Source organism: Triplophysa rosa, unplaced genomic scaffold (assembly GCF_024868665.1).
Source record: "Triplophysa rosa unplaced genomic scaffold, Trosa_1v2 scaffold90_ERROPOS274359, whole genome shotgun sequence".
NCBI classification, from domain to species: domain Eukaryota; kingdom Metazoa; phylum Chordata; class Actinopteri; order Cypriniformes; family Nemacheilidae; genus Triplophysa; species Triplophysa rosa.
The window spans coordinates 102255-110361 of record NW_026634915.1 but is presented as its reverse complement, the minus strand read 5'-3'; positions in this window follow the sequence as shown (position 1 = coordinate 110361).

Here is an 8107-nt window from a genome sequence, read left to right as displayed (position 1 = left end):
AACACAGAACTATTGGAATAATGTAATGACTGAAAAATCTTATATATTAGCTTCTTCAAAGTGTCCACATCATTAAAACATACTGGAAACATCAGAAAGAATAGATTCATGGTGTGTTCAAATGTTTTGTTGTTAGTGGACATACAGCTGTATACACCTGTGCAGTGAGATTTGTGAGTGTGACCACAGTGTAACCCAAAGCCTTTAGCAGCCTTTCCATACTCTGCTCATCTTTGTCTGCCCAAATCCTGTCATCTACTCAAACTCAACATTGTTGACAAGCAGAACCAAACGTTTCCTGCCTGGGGATTTGTCCTTTGTTGGGTAAATCTTGCCAGAGAAGAGAATAGAGATTAACAAACATAAAGAGCTAAAACAAGAAGCATATGTAACAGGTCTTTTCTCACTTACTATTGGACCAGGCAATATTATCAGAAGACTACAAGGTACGCAAAAGGAGGTGGTGTTGAGTAATAGACAGAGGCAGAAGGTAAGTTTAACTATAAAAGTTCTTTTTACTCTGAGTTTTTAGTGTTTCTTTTCTTCCTTATTTTTCTTCACTTAAACATAACAACAATGATCAGAGAAAACACAATAACTATATATATATATATATATAAACATACCTTGGGTGCACCCTCTAATAGTAATTACAATCACAATCACTGCAATCAAGTGAACACAATAAAAAAAACATTAAATCAGTAATGTATGTTACCCACACCGAATTCAGTTTCAAGCTCAAAAAAATAATATTTTTTCCAATAAGAAAACGGATCAGTCTCAACTCCTTTAGATGTGTTCCTGAATCATTTCAGTCCCATAAAGTCAAAAAATCAGTCTCTGTGAATGAATTCTCTTACTTGTCTGGATAAAAATTATAAAGAAAAAAGAAGTGTCTGTTACTCCAGGTACGTTATACTTTCCGCATCAAGGTGAGAGGCTCGCCATCAATTAAAGGAATCCAATTCAGAAGAATATCCACACAGAAAAAAAACCTGGCCTATCTGCAGACCAGAATATATTTTCAATATAATGTAGCAATAAATGATTTAATACAAGATATACAACACACGGAACAAATAAAACACATGCATGTATATCATTGCCATAACAAGTAATGTTCTGTTCAATTACCTGTCCATTCAAGTTCTCTCTTTTCTTTTTTTCCTTTACAGGCACGTATAACCAAAATGGCGTCAGCCACTGCGAACATGCGATACACCATGCGGTCCGGCCTAATCACCGTGTAATAACCAAACCGTCCCATACAAGATAACAATATTGCATCATTTTCCTCTTACACATACAATACTAATAATCCAATGTTTTATCATTCGTTTTTAAGGATAGTTATATCAGTGCTAAACTCACTGAGTCAACACATCAGTTTTTTAGATTTCCCGTTTAACACCTGATGATCCAAAATCTTGAAATGACAATCCGATTGTCAGAATTAGAGCGTGGAAGAACCCAAATGCAGGCAGGCAATGGCGAAGGGGTTAAACAAGATATATTTATTTTACAAAAAACACAAAACAAAAACCGACGAGGGGGTGTAAATACAAGAACGAACTAGAGTGCAAACTGGAACAAAACACTTCCCCCGGTGGGGAAAAACAAACTAAACAGAACACGACACAACGTCTTAAATAAGGCAAAGTATATAAACTAACAGAACAGGAACACACTCACAAACTTAAACGGACACGAGGGTAATTCCAAGACGAAACACTGGTGTATACAGACAAGGCACAACCACCACATGGAACGAAGTACAGTACAATCCACGAGCACAAGACAAAGAAACAAGAGGGTATTTAAAGGGAAGACAAACGAGGGATAACGACACAGGGCAGGTGTGGGTAATCAAACACTCAGGGAAAGATAAAAAGGAAACGAGAGGAGCGGTGCCAACGACGAGACACTGGAGAGAACGCATATTATTGTCAAAAGGACAATAATATGTTTCTCTCCACACATAACCAAAGACTTTGTCATGGCTCTGCTACAGGACCAAGAAAAACATGACTAAATGAAGCAGAGCCATGACAGAAGCCCCCCCCTTTAATGAGCACCTCCAGGTGCTCACCAAGGTGTATTGGCAAATTTGACGTGCCCCGCTCCTATCTGACCGCACTATTTCATAATCAAGATCTCCCACTTGCCGTGTGACCTTAAACGGCCCTTGCCACTTCGCTAGTAATTTGGAACTCGAGGTGGGGAGTAATACAAGCACTTTTTCTCCCGGTGAAAATTTCCTGAGGTTGGTTCCCCTGTTATACAGCCGGCTCTGTTTATCCTGGGCCTGTAACAAATTCTCCATAGATAGCCGCCCCAGTGTATGGAGTTTTGTTCTCAGGTCCAGGACATGTTGAATTTCATTCTTGCTGTTGGAGGGTCCGTCCTCCCAAGTCTCTCTCAGGACGTCCAAAACCCCTCGGGGCTGGCGTCCAAAGAGAAGCTCGAAGGGGGAAAACCCCGTGGAGGCTTGCGGGACCTCTCGCACAGCGAATAAGAGGGGTTCTAACCATTTATCCCAATTTTTGGCGTCCTCGTGTACGAACTTACGAATCATGGTTTTCAACGTGCGATTAAACCGTTCTACCAGCCCGTCTGTTTGAGGGTGAAAGACGCTGGTACGGACCGATTTAATGCCCAATAATTCATAAAGTTCGCGTATCGTGCGTGACATGAACGCCGTGCCTTGATCCGTGAGGATCTCCCGGGGGATCCCCACGCGGGAGATGACGCGAAACAGTGCCTCCACCACACTCTTAGCGGAAATGCTGTGGAGCGGCACTGCCTCGGGATATCGGGTTGCATAATCCACCAAGACTAATGCAAATCGATGTCCTCTCGCTGACCGCTCTAATGGCCCGATGAGGTCCATACCAATTCTATCGAAGGGGACCTGTATGAGCGGTAATGGGCGCAATGGCGCTTTTGGGGAGGCCGGAGGGTTTAGCAGCTGACATTCATGGCACGAGGCACACCACCTGCGTACGTTCTCGTGAATGCCCGGCCAAAAGAATCGGGCCATGAGGCGATTTAGTGTCGTATTTTGTCCTAAATGCCCCGCCATGGGATTACAATGTGCCACCTGGAAAAGCATTTCCCGGCGGCCCCGTGGCACTAGTAACTGGGTTGTATCTTCCTTTGTTTGAGCGTCTTGGGTCACTCGATACAACTGGTCTTTTATGATTGCAAAATACGGGTAGGAGCGCGGTCGGGCAGGTTGGAGAGGTTGACCGTCCACATAGCGGACCTGTTCAAAGGCAAACTTGAAAGATTCGTCCCGAGATTGTTCCAGGGGAAAGTCATCGCGTTCCGAGAGGATTCGCCCCTCGGATCCGCTCGCTTCCCCTGAAACAGCCTCTCCTGCCTGCACGAGCGCGCCGCCTCCCAGTGCCTCTAGACCCCAAGCGACACCCGCACATAAGTACCCCAATAATTCCGCAAATGCAGGCCAATTAGTTCCCAAGATTAGCGGGTGTCGGAGGTGTGGGTTAACCACTACCTCAACTCTATGCTTTTCTCCCCTGAATTGAATCATGACGGGGATTACAGGATATCCCACCACATCCCCGTGTATGCACCGTACCCGAACCATGCGGCTATTATCCAATGCCCCGGGCCAAACCAGGCTTTGATGGATGGAGGTCTGGTTACAACCGGAATCCACCAGAGCCGGGTATGTACCCCCCTTATACTCACAGGAATTTGGTACCATCCATTCTGACCGGGGGCAGCCTGCGGCGTGTCGGGAACCCGGATCATTGTCCCGATCTCCATCACTGGGCAACGATTGACAAAATGATCCGGGTCTCCACATCGCCAACAGGCCGGCCCAGGCGTCTCCGCCATCCGGGTGGCGGGAAGTGGAGCACGGGAAGGGCGCGGAGAGAGGGTGGATCCATTGCCATCCTGGAATCCCCGGGCCGGAGCGCGATACCCGGTTGTGTAGTCCCCGGGCTGCGGGAACGGTCGTCGAGGCGGCACTCGTGGCGGACCAGATGGATGGGACCTAGGTGCAGGGACAGGATGGGGAGAGAGAGATAGAGAAGAGGGGGAGAGAGAAACAGGAGAAACAGCCTCCGGAGAGGAGAGAGAGACAGCCGGGAGGGGTTCACCAACCCCGGGGCACACCACCATCTGGTCTTCCGCCAGGTGGATGGCTGAGTCCAGCGACGTCGGGCGGTGGCACTGGACCCACTCGGCCGTTTTCTTCGGAAGCCGAGCGATAAACTGCTCCAGCACCACGCGGTCGATGATGTCCTCGATGTCGCCTTTCCCAGCCAGCAGCCATTTGCGGCAGGAGTCCCGGAGCTGGTGGGCCATCACGAAGGGCCGGCCGTTTTCGCCCAGACCCAGACACCGGAATCGCTGATGATGCTCCTCCGGGCTACGGCCGACCCTCTGCAGGATGGCCCTCTTCAGGTCGGTGAAGACCAGGAGGTTCTGGACGGGCAGTGGCCGAGCCGCCAGTTGTGCTTCCCCCGACAGCAACGACAGAAGTCGCCTCGCCCAATCCTCCGGGGGCCAGCCGCTAGTCTCCGCCGTCTTCTCGAAGAGGTCGAGGAACGCCTCTGGGTCATCCTCTGACCCCATCTTTGACAGCGGTAAGAACGCGGCGGTCGTCGCGGGAGCGGACGCCTCTGCCTGAACCCCCTGGTCCACCCAGCTCCGGAAGCTCTCGCGGTCCTCTCGCTGGGCCAGGAGGATAGTCTGGAAGCGGAGGTCGTGGTCACTCCGAAGGTCCAGCAGTGCCTGGTGTTGTTCGCGGTGGAGGACCGCGAGAGATGCGATGATGTCCGCAAACGGCGTGCCCGATGTTGCCTGCATGACGGCGGTGGCCCTACTACTTCCTTCCCCGGTTTCGCTTGGAGGGGTGGGGGCGCTTTGTCTGTCGAATACGCTTGCCACCGGGGACCTGTATCAACGCCTGCTGGCTGAGTTCCCTGACATAACCACGCCCACGTTTTCATCGGCAGTGGCTCAGCATGGCGTGGAGCACTACATCACCACGGTTGGCCCCACGGTCTATGCACGAGCCCTGCGCCTCGACTCTGCCAAGCTCGTGATCGCCAGGGAGGAGTTCGCTACCATGGAGCACCATCCACGGCCTTTCCCACCCGGGGGTGAAGGCCTCTACCAAGCTGGTGGGGGCCAAGTTTGTCTGGCCAGGCCTGCGGAGGGACGTCAGGGCCTGGGCTGCTGCCTGTGTGGCATGCCAGCGCGCAAAGGTGACTCGTCATACCAAAGCCCCCTTGGCACCCTTCAAAGTGCCAGAGAGACGTTTTGATCATGTGAATGTGGACCTGGTGGGCCCCTTACCCCCCTCCCGTGGTTACACCTACCTCCTCACCATGGTGGACAGGACCACCAGGTGGCCAGAAGTGGTTCCCCTCTCCTCCATTACATCAGCTGAAGTGGCCCGGGCGTTCATTATGGCTTGGGTGGCCCGTTTCAGCACACCGTCCGACCTCTCCTCGGACCGAGGTCCGCAGTTCACATCCGAGATTTGGCCTGCGGTCGCCGAGGTCTTGGGGGTGAAGGTCCACCGTACCACAGCCTATAACCCACAGAGCAATGGACTTTGCGAGCGGTTTCATTGTGACATGAAGGCCGCGCTACGGGCCAGCCTTACGAACTGCGACTGGGCTGACCGCCTCCCATGGGTCATGCTTGGCCTTCGCTCCGCCCCCAAAGAAGATCTGCAAGCCTCATCGGCCGAGTTGGTGTACGGCCAGCCTCTGCGCGTTCCGGGGGAGTTTCTTCCGGATGCAACGGCCCAGTGGTCTGTGGCCTCTCATCGGGCTGTGTCCCGGGACATTGCCGATGCTTTTGTTCCTATTCCCACGACTCACCATGGCCTCACCCAATCCTACATGCCCAAGGATTTACCGTCGGCCAAGTATGTTTTCATCTGCCACGATGGCCATTGTACCCCGCTGCGGCCCCCCTACGATGGACCCTTCCGCGTCTTGGTGGGAGGGTCTAAGAACTTTGTTGTGGATATGGGGGGCAGGCCTGAGCGGGTGGCGATAGACCGTCTCAAGCCTGCTCATGTGGATATTGGTAAGCCATTTCAGCTGGCCCAGCCTCTTCGGCGAGGGCGCCCCCCTGCGGCAGCCTCGGCCCCTGCCCTGCCCCTGGCCCTTCGCCCCTCTCCTGTTAAGCGCAGCCGTTATGGCCACCTGATCCGCCCCCCTCTCCGTTGACTTTTATATAAACTGTAAACGCTGTTCTGTTTTGCAAGTATGAATAGAGACCTATGTTTTATTTGGGGTACATGTTCGGTCTGGCCTGTTTTTAGGGGTGAATTCTGGGGGGGCCTGTGTGGCGAACCACAAGTAATACGAGAGGAGACATTCACCAAGGTACTGTACCTTTAAGGGAGGGAGGAGTTAGTTGTGTTGTGTTGTTCCGGTTTGTGATGTGTGTGCTGGGGTTTACTTGACTCTCTGTTCGGTGTGAGAGTTATATTAAAGTGGAGAGTAAGCGGACCCGACACATCTTTGTTTTTGTCTCCTCGTTTATTGCACTCCACAATATGACATTTTAAATTTATTACCATTATCGTAACATGTCAGCTATCATATCATCTCACTTTCTATTAAAATGTACTAGGGTGGTCGACTAGTATCCACTCACCAAAGACACTTGTTCCAGCTGGTGGGAATACTTCAGACTGCAATTTTGACTTCTTGGGGTTGAGGATCACTTCAAAAGAAATATCCTTTTTAAATACATAATATTGATTTTTTTAAAGTCATATAGGCGTATTTTTACTTTCATTTTCAGAACTTCCTTTTAAAAAGAGAGTTCGTCAGTTTCACTTTTAGTTTAAATGGCATTTGTTCTTAAATTTAGTTTTTTCTATAATTATTCAATTTAATTTCTTTAATTGCTTAATTTAAGATTAAGCTCAATCTATGATGCAGTGTTGGGAAAGATATAGATGGTTAAAAACAAATGATAAAAATGACTTACACGACTGTCCAAGGAGAGTTATCCAAATTATCGGCCTCTTCAGTCATTTTTCATTTAAAAGGTTAACAGTAGCAATGAACCACAGACTTCCAAAAAGTAGGGTAGGCCTTAGGGCTGTAGTCAAGTCCACCATTGTCGAGTCCAAGACAAGTCCAAGACCAGGACTAGTCGAGACCGAGTCAAGTCTGAGTCCAAAGAGGTTCGAGTCCAAGTCAAGTCCAAGTCCGGTTCGAGTCCACGTCAAGACCGAGTCCAATTGAGACAGTCAAGACAGAGACAGAAAAAAATCATGACTACAAGACCACATACTTAACTGTTGATAATTTATGTGATGCAAGAGACAGCATATCTTCTATTCTAAGATAATCATTTTCATTATTGTTTGTAATGATCGAAAAGCATATAAAATAAGGTCATTTTATTTTTACTATATAGGTATAGCACTAAAGTCACAAAGCCGAAGTGTAACTGTTTATTACTTTTTAAGGAACTTTTTTATCAGCCCTCCTAACAGCAAGGTTGTGCAGCAATGAACACTTTTGTGCGTGCGTGTGTGTGCGTGCGCGCGTCTGCCCGTGCACGTGCGTGTTCGATAGAGGAGCCGCTAGAAAGAGCAGAGGCTCCACGGCTTGTTTATAAGCACGTCGGTGCCCATCCTTAAATAACATGTTCATCACAATGACAATAAAAATACGATCAATCTTATCTTTAAGCCCTACTTTCCAAACTTTCTAAAATACTCAAATGCAATGCTAACTCTGAAACATGGCATTAACTTACCTCTCTTTGTGATGCCTTTGCAGGTGTCTTACGAAATTGGATGTTGTCCCACATGTTTCGGGGAAAGTTTTGTTGCAAAAAGTTTCCTTTTAAGCGCACTGTCGATACATTTATTATGGTTTGTAAAACCAATCTGTATTATGCCGCTGCTCGCTGACATCGTGCCTGATGAATGATTGATGCTGGTTCGCGCCGCGGACGAATCATTCATTCGAACCGGTTCTTTCTTTTTAGTGAACCGGTCGAACCAGTTCAGCTGAATCGTTCCCGTTTAGCGTCTCCCGTAAACACTTAATATTATCCACAAATTAATTCAGTTATTCACTTTCTG